This window comes from Mytilus galloprovincialis, chromosome 11, assembly GCF_965363235.1.
Source record: "Mytilus galloprovincialis chromosome 11, xbMytGall1.hap1.1, whole genome shotgun sequence".
In the NCBI taxonomy this organism is placed as follows: Eukaryota; Metazoa; Mollusca; class Bivalvia; order Mytilida; family Mytilidae; genus Mytilus; species Mytilus galloprovincialis.
The window spans coordinates 33,338,927-33,354,291 of NC_134848.1; the positions used below are offsets into that span (position 1 = coordinate 33,338,927).

The 15,365-nt window shown below is 29.3% G+C and overlaps 1 protein-coding gene across 1 annotated transcript in view; it reads right to left on the reverse strand.

Moving 5' to 3' along the window:
• LOC143050732 (uncharacterized) overlaps positions 1-15,365 on the reverse strand; it is a 61,558-nt gene that overhangs the window by 2,679 nt on the left and 43,514 nt on the right. The gene's annotated exons all lie outside the window — the stretch shown is intronic.

Below are 15,365 nucleotides of genomic sequence, written 5' to 3' on the forward strand. Positions count from 1 at the left end.
AGGTGTTTATAACTCTATCACATCATATCCCTTCCTTATATACAGAAATCTGATGTCATATGTATATATGTAGATGTATATTACTGTATAACATCAGATTCCATGCTTATAAAGAGGAATCTGATGTCATATGTATAAATGAAATTGTATATGACTTTATGACATGAGACTCCTTGCTTTTGTACAGGAATCTGATGGCATATGTATATATGTAGGTGTAAATAACTCTATAACATCAGATTCTATGCTTATATACAGGAATCTGATGTCATAAGTGTAAATATAAATGTTTATGAATCTATGACATGAGATTCCTTGCTTATGTACAGGAATCTGATGTCATGTGTATATATGTAGATGTAATTAACTCTTATGACATGAGATTCCTTGCTTATATACAGGAATCTGATGTCATATGTATAAATATAATTGTATATGACTTTATGACATGAGATTCCTTGCTTATGTACAGGAATCTGATGTCATATGTATATATGTAGGTGTATATGACTCTATGATATCATATCCCTTGCTTATATACAGGAATCTGGTGTTATATGTAGATATGTAGGTGTATATAGCTCTATGACATCATACCCCTTGCTTATGTACAGGAATCTGATGTCAAATGTATATATGTAGGTGTTTAAAACTCTATCACATCATATCCTTTGCTTATATACAGTAATCTGATGTCATATGTATATAGGTAGGTGTATATAACTCTAATACTTCAGATTCCTTGCTTATATACAAGAATATGATGTCATATGTATACATATAATTGTATATGACTTTATGACATGAGATTCATTGCTTATGTACAGGAATCTGATGTCATATGTATATATGTAGGTGTAAATAACTCTATAACATCAGATTCTTTGCTTATATACAGGAATCTGATGTCATATGTAAAAATCTAATTGTATATGACTCTATGACATAAGAAACCTTGCTTATGTACAGGAATCTGATGTCATATGTATATATGTAGATGTGTATAAGTGAATGACATCAGATCCCTTGCTTATATACCGGAATCTGATGTCATATGTATATATGTAGGTGTGTATAACTCTATGACATCATATCCCTTGCTTATATACCGGAATTTGATGTCATATGTATATATGTAGATGTATATAACTGTATAACATCAGATTCCATGCTTATATACAGGAATCTGATGTCATATGTATAAATATAATTGTTAATGACTCTATGACATCAGATTCCTTGCTTATGTACAGGAATCTGATGTCATATGTATATATGTAGGTGTAAGTGACTATATAACATCAGATCCCTTGCTTATTAACAGGAATCTGATGTCATATGTATATATGTAGATGTATAAAACTGTATAACATCAGATCCCTTGCTTATATACAGGAATCTGATGTCATATGTATATATGTAGATGTATATAACTGTATAACATCATATCCCTTGCTTATATAACGGAATCTGATGTCATATGTATATATGTAGTATTTATAACTGTATAACATCAGATTCCATGCTTATATACAGGAATCTGATGCCATATGTATACATATAAGTGTATATGACTCTATGACATAAGACTTCTTGCTTATGTACAGGAATCTGATGTCATATGTATAAATATAATTGTATTTGACTGTATGACATGAGATTCCTTGCTTGTATACAGAAATTTGATGTCATATGTATATATGTAGATGTATATAACTGTATAACATCAGATTCCATACTTATATACAGGAATCTGATGTCATATGTAGAAATATAATTATTTATGACTCTCTGACATGAGATTCCTTGCTTATGTACAGGAATCTGATGTCATATGTATATATGTAGGTGTATATGACTCTATGACATCATATCCCTTGCTTATATACAGGAATCTGATGTTATATGTATATATGTAAGTGTATATAGCTCTATGACATCATACCCCTTGCTTATGTACAGGAATCTGATGTCATCTGTATAAATGTAGTATTTATAACTGTATAACATCAGATTCTATGCTTATATACAGGAATCTGATGTCATATGTATAAATATAATTGTATATGACTTTATGACATGACATCTCTTGCTTATGTACAGGAATCTGATGTCATATGTATAAATATAATTGTATTTGACTGTATGACATGATATTCCTTGCTGATATACAGAAACTTGATGTCATATATATATGTAGATGTATATAACTGTATAACATCAGATCATTTACTTAAATACAGGAATCTGATGTGAAATGTAAAAAGTAAGATGTATATAACTCTATGACATCAGATCCCTTGCTTATGTACAAGAATCTGATGATATATGTAGGTGTATATAACTCTATGACATCACATCCCTTTCTTATATACAGGAATCTGATGTCATATGTATATATGTAGATGTATATAACTGTATAACATCATATCCCTTGCTTATATACCAGAATCTGATGTCATATGTATATATGTAGGTGTATATAACTCTATGACATCATATCCCTTGCTTATATGCAGAAATTTGATGTCATATGTATATATGTTGATGTATATAACTGTATAACATCAGATTCCATGCTTATATACAGGAATCTGATGTCATATGTATAAATATAATTGTATATGACTTTTTGAAATGAGATTCCTTGTGTATGTACAGGAATCTGATGGCATGTGTATATATGTAAGTGTAAATAACTCTATAACATCATCTCCCTTGCTTATATACAGGAATCTGATGTCATATGTATAAATATAATTGTATATGACTCTATGACATTAGAAACCTTGCTTATATACGGGAATCTGATGTCATATGTATATATGTAGATGGATATAATTGTATGACATCACATCCCTTTCATATATACCGGAATCTAATATCATATGTATATATGTAGGTGTATATAACTCTATGACATCAGATCCCTTGCTTATATACCGTAATCTGATGTCATATGTATCAATATAATTGTTTATGACTCTATGATATCCGATTCCTTGCTTATTTACAGGAATCTGATGTCATATGTATATGTAGGTGTAAGTGACTGTATAACATCAGATCCCTTGCTGATATACAGAAATTTGATGTCATATATATATATGTAGATGTATATAACTGTATACCGGAATCTAATATCATATGTATATATGTAGGTGGATATAACTCTATGACATCATATCCCTTGCTTATATACCGGAATCTGATGTCATATGTATAAATATAATTGTATATGACTCTATGACATGAGATCTCTTGCTTATGTACAGGAATCTGATGTCATATGTATAAGTATAATTGTATTTGACTGTATGACATTAGATTCCTTGCTGATATACAGAAATTTAATGTCATATATATATATATGTAGATGTATATAACTGTATAACATCAGATCATTTGCTTAAATACAGGAATCTGATGTCAAATGTAAAAAGTAAGATGTATATAACTCTATGACATCAGATCCCTTGCTTATGAACAGGAATCGATGTCATATGTATATATGTAGATGTATATAACTATACAACATCATATCCCTTGCTTATATACAGGAATCTGATGTCATATGTATATATGTAGATGCATATAACTGTATAACATCAGATTCCATGCTTATATACAAGAATCTGTCATATGTATAAATATAATTGTAGATGACTTTTTGAAATGAGATTCCTTATTTATGTACAGGAATCCGATGGCATGTGTATATATGTAGGTGTAAATAACTCTATAACATCAGATTCTATGCTGATATACAGGAATCTGATGTCATATGTATATATATAATTGTATATGACTCTATGACATTAGAAACCTTGCTTATATACGGGAATATGATGTCATATGTATATATGTAGATGTATATAACTGTATGACATCACATCCCTTGCTTATATACCGGAATCTGATATCATATGTATATATGTAGGTGTATAACTCTATGACATTAGATCCATAGCTTATATACGGGAATCCGATGTCATATGTATAAATATAATTGTTTATGACTCTATGACATCAGATTCCTTGCTTATGTACAGGAATCTGATGTCATATGTATATATGTAGGTGTAAGTCACTGTATAACATCAGATCCTTTGCTTATATACAGGAATCTGATGTCATATTTATATATGTAGGTGTATATAACTGTTTAACATCATATCCCTTGCTTATATACAGGAATCTGATGTCATATGTGTATATGTAGATGTATATAGCTGTATAACATCAGATTCCATACTTATATACAGGAATCTGATGTCATATGTATATATGTAGTATTTATAACTGTATAATATCAGATTCTATGCTTATATACAGGAATCTGATGTCATATTTATAAACATATAATTGTATATGACTCTATGACATGAGATTTCTTGCTTATGTACAGGAATCTGATGTCATATGTATAAATATAATTGTATTTGACTGTATGACATGAGATTCCTTGCTTATATACAGAAATTTGATGTCATATATATATATATGTAGATGTATATAAATGTATAACATCAGATCATTTGCTTAAATACAGGAATCTGATGTCAAATGTAAATAATAAGATGTATATCACTCTATGACATCAGATCCCTTGCTTATGTACAAGAATCTGATGTCATATGTATATATGTAGGTGTATTTAACTCTATGACATCATATCCCTTGTTTATATACAGGAATCTGATGTCATCTGTATATATGTAGATGTATATAACTGTATAACATCATATCCCTTGCTTATATACAGGAATCTGATGTCATATGTATACATCAAGGTGTATATAACTCTATGATATCATATCCCTTGCTTATATACAGGAATCTGATGTCATATGTATATATGTAGATGTATATGACTGTATAACATCAGATTCCATGCTTATATACATGAATCTGATGTCATATGTATCAATATAATTGTATATGACTTTTTGAAATGAGATTCCTTGTTTATGTACATGAATCTGATGGGATGTGTATAAATAAAATTGTATATGACTTTATGACATTAGAGACCTTGCTTATATACGGGAATCTGATGTCATATGTATATATGTAGATGTATATAACTGTATGACATCAGATTCTATGCTTATATACAGGAATCTGATGTCATATTTATAAATATAATTGTATATGACTCTATGACATTAGAGACCTTGCTTATATACGGGAATCTGATGTCATATGTATATATGTAGATGTATATAACTGTATGACATCCCATCCCTTGCTTATATACCGGAATCTGATGTCATATGTATATATGTAGGTGTAGGTGACTGTTTAACATCAGATCCCTTGCTTATATACAGGAATCTGATGTCATATTTATATATGTAGATGTATATAACTGTTTAACATCATATCCCTTGCTTATATACCAGAATCTGATGTCATATGTGTATATGTAGATGTATATAACTGTATAACATCAGATTCCATGCTTATGTACAAGAATCTGATGTCATATGTATATATGTAGGTGTATATAACTCTATGATATCATATCCCTTGCATATGTACAGGAATCTGATGTCATATTTATATATGTAGATGTATATAACTGTTTAACATCATATCCCTTGCTTATATACCAGAATCTGATGTCATATGTGTATATGTAGATGTATATAACTGTATAACATCAGATTCCATGCTTATGTACAAGAATCTGATGTCATATGTATATATCTAGTTGTATATAACTCTATGACATCATATCCGTTGCTTATATACCAGAATATGATGTCATGTGTAAAAATAAAATTGTATATGACTTTATGACATGAGATTCCATGCTTATGTACAGGAATCTAGTATCATATGTATATATGTAGATGTATATAACTGTATAACATGAGATACCATGTATATATTCAGGAATCTGATGTCATATGTATAAATAAAATTGTATATGACTTGATGACATGAGATTCCTTCCTGATGTCATATGTATATATGTAGATGTATATAACTGTATAAGACCAGAATCCATGCTTATGTACAGGAATCTGATGGCATGTGTATATATGTAGGTGTAAATAACTCTTGAACATCAGATTCTATGTTTATATACAGGAATCTGATGTCATATGTATAAATATAATTGTATATGACTCTATGACATTAGAAACCTTGCATATATACGGGCATTTAATGACATATGTATATATGTAGATGTATATAACTGTATGACATCAGATCCCTTGCTTATATACCGGAATCTGTTGTCATATGTATATATGTAGGTGTATATAACTCTATGACATCAGATCCCTTGCTTATATTGCGGAATCTGATTTTATATATATAAATATAATTGTATATCACTCTATGACATGAGATTCCTTGCTTTAATACAGGAATCTGATGTCAAAGGTAAATAGTAAGATGTATATAACTCTATGACACCAGATCCCTTGCCTATGTACAAGAATCTGATGTCATATGTATATATGTAGGTGTATATAACTCTATGACATCATATCCCTTGCTTATATACAGGAATTTGATGTCATATGTATATATGTAGATGTATATAACTGTATAACATCAGATTCCATGCTTATATACAGGAATCTGATGTCAAATGTATAAATAAAATTGTATATGACTTTATGACATGCGATTCCTTGCTTATGTACAGGAATGTGATGGCATATGTATATTTATAGGTGTAAATAACTCTATAACATCAGATTCTATGCTTATAAACAGGAATTTGATGCCATATGTGTAAGTATAATTGTATATGACTCTATGACATTAGAGACCTTGCTTATATACAGAAATATGATGTCATATGTATATATGTAGATGTATATAACTGTATGACATCAGATCCCTTGCTTATATACCGGAATCTGATGTCATATGTATATATGTAGGTGTATATAACTCTATGACATCAGATTCCTTGCTTATATACCGGAATCTGATGTCATATGTATATATGTAGATGCATATAACTCTATAACATCAGATTCCATGCTTATATACAGGAATCTGATTTTTTATGTATATATGTAGGTGTATATAACTCTTTGACATCATATCCCTTGCTTATGTACAGGAATCTGATGTCAAAAGTATATATGTAGGTGTTTGTAACTGTATGACTTCATATCCCTTGCTTATATACAGGAATCTGATGTCATATGTATATAGGTAGGTGTATATAACTCTAATACATCAGATTCCTTGCTTATATACAGGAATCTGCTGTCAAATGTATAAATATAATTATATATGACTTTATGACATGAGATTCATTGCTTATGTACAGGAGCTGATGTCATATGTATATATGGAGGTGTAAATAACTCTATAACATCAGATTCTTTGCTTATATACCGGAATCTGATGTCATATGTATAAATATAATTGTATATGACTCTATGACATGAGATTCCTTGCTTAAATACAGGAATCTGATGTCAAATGTAAATAGTAAGATGTATATAACTCTATGACATCATATCCCTTGCTTATATACAGGAATCTGATGTCATATGTGTATGTGTAGATGTATATAACTGTATAACATCATATCCCTTGCTAATATACCAGAATCTGGTGTCATATGTATATATGTAGGTGTATATGACTCTATGACATCATATGCCTTGCTTATATACAGGAATCTGATGTCATATGTATATATGTAGATGTATATAACTGTATAACACCAGATTCCATGCTTATGTACAGGAATCTGATGGTATGTGTATATATGTAGGTGTAAATAACTCTTTAACATCAGATTCTATGTTTATATACAGGAATCTGATGTCATATGTATAAATATAATTGTATATGACTCTATGACATTAGAAACCTTGCATATATACGGGCATTTGATGACATATGTATATATGTAGATGTATATAACTGTATGACATCAAATCCCTTACTTATATACCGGAATCTGTTGTCATATGTATATATGTAGGTGTATATAACTCTATGACATCAGATCCCTTGCTTATATACCGGAATCTGATTTCATATATATAAATATAATTGTATATCACTCTATGACATGAGATTCCTTGCTTTTATACAGGAATCTGATGTCAAATGTAAATAGTAAGATGTATATAACTCTATGACATCATATCCCTTGCTTATATACAGGAATCTGATGTCATTTGTATACATGTAGATGTATATAACTGTATAACATCAGATTCCGTGCTTATATACAGGAATCTGATGTCAAATGTATAAATAAAATTGTATATGACTTTATGACATGAGATTCCTTGCTTATGTACAGGAATGTGATGGCATATGTATATTTATAGGTGTAAATAACTCTATAACATCAGATTATATGCTTATAAACAGGAATTTGATGTCATATGTGTAAATATAATTGTATATGACTTTATGACATTAGAAACCTTGCTTATATACAGGTATATGATGTCATATGTATATATGTAGATGTATATAACTGTATGACATCAGATCCCTTGCTTATATACCGGAATCTGATGTCATATGTATATATGTAGGTGTATATTACTCTATGACATCAGATTCCTTGCTTATATACCGGAATCTGATGTCATATGTATATATGTATATGCATATAACTGTATAATATCAGATTACATGCTTATATACAGGAATCTGATTTTATATGTATATATGTAGGTGTATATACCTCTATGACATCATATCCCTTGCTTATGTACAGGAATCTGATGTCAAATGTATATATGTAGGTGTTTATAACTGTATGACATCATATCCCTTGCTTATATACAGAAATCTGATGTCATATGTATATAGGTAGGTGTATATAACTCTAATACATCAGATCCCCTGCTTATATACAGGAATATGATGTCATATGTATTAATATAATTGTATATGACTTTATGACATGAGACTCATTGCTTATGTACAGGAATATGATGTCATATATACAAATATAATTGTATATGACTCTCTGACATAAGAAACCTTGCTTATGTACAGGAATATGATGTCATATGTATATATCTAGATGTATATAACTGTATGACATCAGATCCCTTGCTTATATACCGGAATCTGATGTCATATGTATATATGTAGATGTATAAAACTGTATAACATCAGATTCCATGCTTATATACAGGAATCTGATGTCATTTGTATAAATATAATTGTTTATGACTCTATGACATGAGATTCCTTGCGTATGTACAGGAATCTGATGTCATCTGTATATATGTAAGGATAAATAACTGTTATGACATGAGATTCCTTGCTTATATACAGGAATCTGAAATCATATGTATAAATATAATTGTATATGACTTTATTACATGAGATTCCTTGCTTAGTTACAGGAATCTGATGTCATATGTATATATGTAGGTGTATATGACTCTATGACATCATATTCCTTGCTTATATAGGAATTTGATGTTATATTTATATATGTAGGTGTATATAACTCTATGACATCAGATCCCTTGCTTATATACCGGAATCTGATGTCATATGTATATATGTAGATGTATATAACTCTATGACATCAGATCCCTTGCTTATATACCGGAATCTGATGTCATATGTATATATGTAGGTGTTTATAACTCTATGACATCATATCCCTTACTTTTGTACAGGAATATGATGTCATATGTATATGTGTAGGTGTATATAACTCTAATACATCAGATTCCTTACTTATATACAGGAATCTGATGTCATATGTATAGATATAATTGTATATGACTTTATGACATGAGATTCCTTGCTTATGTACATAAATCTGAAGTCATATGTATATATGTAGGTGTAATTAACTCTATAACATCAGATTCTATGCTTATATACCGGAATCTGATGTCATATGTATATATGTAGATGTATATAACTGTATAACATCAGATTCCATGCTTATATACAGGAATCTTATGTCATATGTCTAAATATAATTGTATATGACTCTATGACATGATATTCCTTGCTTATGTATAGGAATCTGATGTCATATGTATATATGTAGGTGTATGTAACTCTTAGACATCATATCCCTTGCTTATATACAGGAATCTGATGTTATTTGTATATATGTAGATGTATATAATTCTATGACATCATATCCCTTGCTTATGTACAGGAATCTGATGTCATATGTATATATGTAGGTGTATATAACTGTATAACATCAGATTCCGTGCTTATATACAGAAATCTGATGTCATATGTATAAATATAATAGTATATGACTTTATGACATGAGATTCCTTGCTTTTGTACAGGAATCTGATGTCATATGTATATATGTAGGTGTATATGACTCAATGACATCATATCCCTTGCTTATGTACAGGAATCTGATGTTATATGTATATATGTATGTGTGTATAACTCTATGACATCATATCCCTTGCTTAAGTACAGGAATCTGATGTCATATGTATATATGTAGATGTTTATAACTCTATGACATCATATCCCTTGCTTATATACAGGAATCTGATGTCATATGTAAATAGGTAGGTGTATATAACTCTAATACATCAGATCCCTTGCTTATATACAGGAATCTGATGTCATATGTATAAATATAATTGTATATGACTTTATGACATGAGATTTCTTGCTTATGTACATAAATCTGAAGTCATATGTATATATGTAGGTGGAAATAACTCTATAACATCAGATTCTATGCTTATATACAGGAATCTGATGTCATATGTATAAATATAATTGCATATGACTCTATGACATTAGAAACCTTGCTTATATACAGGAATCTGATGTCATATGTATATATGTAGATGTATATAACTGTATGACATCAGATCCCTTGCTTATATACCGAAATCTGATGTCATATGTATATATGTAGATGTATATAACTCTATGACATCAGATCCCTTGCTTATATACCGGAATCTGATGTCATATGTATATATGTAGATATATATAACTGTATAACATCATATTCCATGCTTATATACAGGATTCTGATGTCATATGTATAAATATAATTGTCTATGACTATGACATGAGATTCCTTGCTTATGTACAGGAATCTGATGTCATATGTATATATGTAGGTGTAAATAACTCTTATGACATGAGATTCCTTGCTTATATACAGGAATCTGATGTCATATGTTTAAATTTAATTGTATATGACTTGATGACATAAGATTCCTTGCTTATGTACAGGAATCTGAAGTCATATGTATATAAGTAGGTGTAAATAACTATATAACATCAGATTCCATGCTGATATACAGGAATCTGATGTCATATATATAGATATAGTTGTATATGACTCTATGACATTAAAAACCTTGCTTATATACAGGAATCTGATGTCATATGTATATATGTAGATATATATAACTGTATGACATCAAATCCCTTACTTATATACCGGAAATTGATGTCATATGTATATATGTAGATGTATATAACTGTATAACATCATATCCCATGCTTATATAGAGGAATCTGATGTCATATGTATAATTATAATTGTATATGACTCTATGACATGAGATTCCTTGCTTATGTACAGGAATCTGATGTCACATGTATATATGTAGGTGTAAATAACTCTTATGACATGAGATTCCTTGCTTATATACAGAAATCTGATGTCATATGTATAAATATAATTGTATATGACTTTATGACATAAGATTCCTTGCTTATGTACAGGTATCTGATGTCATATGTATATATGTAGATGTATTTAACTGTATAACATCAGCTTCTATGCTTATATACAGGAATCTCATGGCATATGTGTAAATATAATTGTATATGACTTTATGACATGAGATTCCTTGCTTATGTATAGGAATATGATGTCATATGTATATATGTAGGTGTATATAACTCTGTGACATCCTATCCCTTGCTTATATACAGGAATCTGATGTTATATGTATATATGTAGGTGTATATAACTTTATGACATCATATCCCTTGCTTATGTACAGAAATCTGATGTCATATGTATATATGCAGGTGTATATAACTGTACAACTTCATATTCCATGCTTATATACAGGAATCTCATGTCATATGTATAAATATAATTGTATATGACTTGATGACATGATATTCCTTGCTTATGTAGAGGAATCTGATGTCATATGTATATATGTAGGTGTATATGACTCAATGACATCATATCCCTTGCTTATATACAGGAATCTGATGTTTTATGTATATATGTAGGTGTTTATAACTCTGTGACATCATATCCCTTGCTTATATACAGGAATCTGATGTTATATGTATATATGTAGGTGTTTATAACTCTGTGACATCATATCCCTTGCATATATACAGGAATCTGATGTCATATGTAAATAGGTAGGTGTATATAACTCTAATACATCAGATTCCTTGCTTATATACAGGAATCTGATGTCATATGTATCAATATAATTGTATATGACTTTATGACATGAGATTCCTTGCTTATGTACATGAATCTGAAGTCATATGTATATATTTAGGTGTAAATAACTCTATAACATCAGATTCTATGCTTATATACAGGAATCTGATGTCATATAAATAAATATAATTGTATATGACTCTATGACATTAGAAACCTTGCTTATATACAGTAATCTGATGTCATATGTATATAGGTAGATGTGTATAACTGTATGAAATCAGATCCCTTGCTTATATACCGGAATCTGATGTCATATGTATATATGTAGATGTATATAACTGTATAACATCAGATTCCATGCTTATATACAGGAATCTGATGTCATATGTATAAATATAATTGTATATGACTATGACATGAGATTCCTTGCTTATGTACAGGAATCTGATGTCATATGTATATATGTAGGTGTAAATAACTCTTATGACATGAGATTCCTTGCTTATATACAGGAATATGATGTCATATGTTTAAATATATTTGTATGTGACTTTATGACATGAGATTCCTTGCTTATGTACATGAATCTGAAATCATATGTATATAAGTAGGTGTAAATAACTCTATAACATCAGATTCTATGTTTATATACAGGAATCTGATGTCATATGTATAAATATAATTGTATATGACTCTATGACATTAAAAACCTTGCTTATATACAGGAATCTGATGTCATATGTATATATGTAGATGTATATAACTATATAAGATCAGATTCCATGCTTATATACAGGAATCTGATGTCATATGTCTAAATATAATTGTATATGACTCTATGACATGAGATTCCTTGCTTTTGTATAGGAATCTGATGTCATATGTATATATGTAGATATATATAACTGTATGACTTCAAATCCCTTACTTATATACCGGAAATTGATGTCATATGTATATATGTAGATGTATATAACTGTATAACATCATATCCCATGCTTATATAGAGGAATCTGATGTCATATGTATAATTATAATTGTATATGACTCTATGACATGAGATTCCTTGCTTATGTACAGGAATCTGATGTCACATGTATATATGTAGGTGTAAATAACTCTTATGACATGAGATTCCTTGCTTATATACAGAAATCTGATGTCATATGTATAAATATAATTGTATATGACTTTATGACATAAGATTCCTTGCTTATGTACAGGTATCTGATGTCATATGTATATATGTAGATGTATTTAACTGTATAACATCAGCTTCTATGCTTATATACAGGAATCTCATGTCATATGTATAAATATAATTGTATATGACTTTATGACATGAGATTCCTTGCTTATGTATAGGAATATGATGTCATATGTATATATGTAGGTGTATATAACTCTGTGACATCCTATCCCTTGCTTATATACATGAATCTGATGTTATATGTATATATGTAGGTGTATATAACTTTATGACATCATATCCCTTGCTTATGTACAGAAATCTGATGTCATATGTATATATGTAGGTGTATATAACTGTACAACTTCATATTCCATGCTTATATACAGGAATCTGATGTCATATGTATAAATATAATTGTATATGACTTGATGACATGATATTCCTTGCTTATGTAGAGGAATCTGATGTCATATGTATATATGTAGGTGTATATGACTCAATGACATCATATCCCTTGCTTATATACAGGAATCTGATGTTTTATGTATATATTAAGGTGTTTATAACTCTGTGACATCATATCCCTTGCTTATATACAGGAATCTGATGTCATATGTAAATAGGTAGGTGTATATAACTCTAATACATCAGATTCCTTGCTTATATACAGGAATCTGATGTCATATGTATCAATATAATTGTATATGACTTTATGACATGAGATTCCTTGCTTATGTACATGAATCTGAAGTCATATGTATATATGTAGGTGTAAATAACTCTATAACATCAGATTCTATGCTTATATACAGGAATCTGATGTCATATAAATAAATATAATTGTATATGACTCTATGACATTAGAAACATTGCTTATATACAGTAATCTGATGTCATATGTATATAGGTAGATGTATATAACTGTATGAAATCAGATCCCTTGCTTATATACCGGAATCTGATGTCATATGTATATATGTAGATGTATATAACTGTATAACATCAGATTCCATGCTTATATACAGGAATCTGATGTCATATGTATAAATATAATTGTAAATGACTATGACATGAGATTCCTTGCTTATGTACAGGAATCTGATGTCATATGTATATATGTAGGTGTAAATAACTCTTATGACATGAGATTCCTTGCTTATATACAGGAATATGATGTCATATGTTTAAATATATTTGTATGTGACTTTATGACATGAGATTCCTTGCTTATGTACATGAATCTGAAATCATATGTATATAAGTAGGTGTAAATAACTCTATAACATCAGATTCTATGTTTAAATACAGGAATCTGATGTCATATGTATAAATATTATTGTATATGACTCTATGACATTAAAAACCTTGCTTATATACAGGAATCTGATGTCATATGTATATATGTAGATGTATATAACTATATAAGATCAGATTCCATGCTTATATACAGGAATCTGATGTCATATGTCTAAATATAATTGTATATGACTCTATGACATGAGATTCCTTGCTGATGTATAGGAATCTGATGTCATATGTATATATGTAGGGGTATATAACTCTTAGACATCATATCCCTTGCTTTTATACAGCAATCTGATGTTACATGTATATATGTAGATGTATATAATTCTATGACATCATATCCCTTGCTTATGTACAGGAATCTGATGTCATATGTATATATGTAGGTGTATATAACTGTATAACATCAGATTCTGTGCTTATATACAGAAATCTGATGTCATATGTCTAAATATAATTGTATATGAC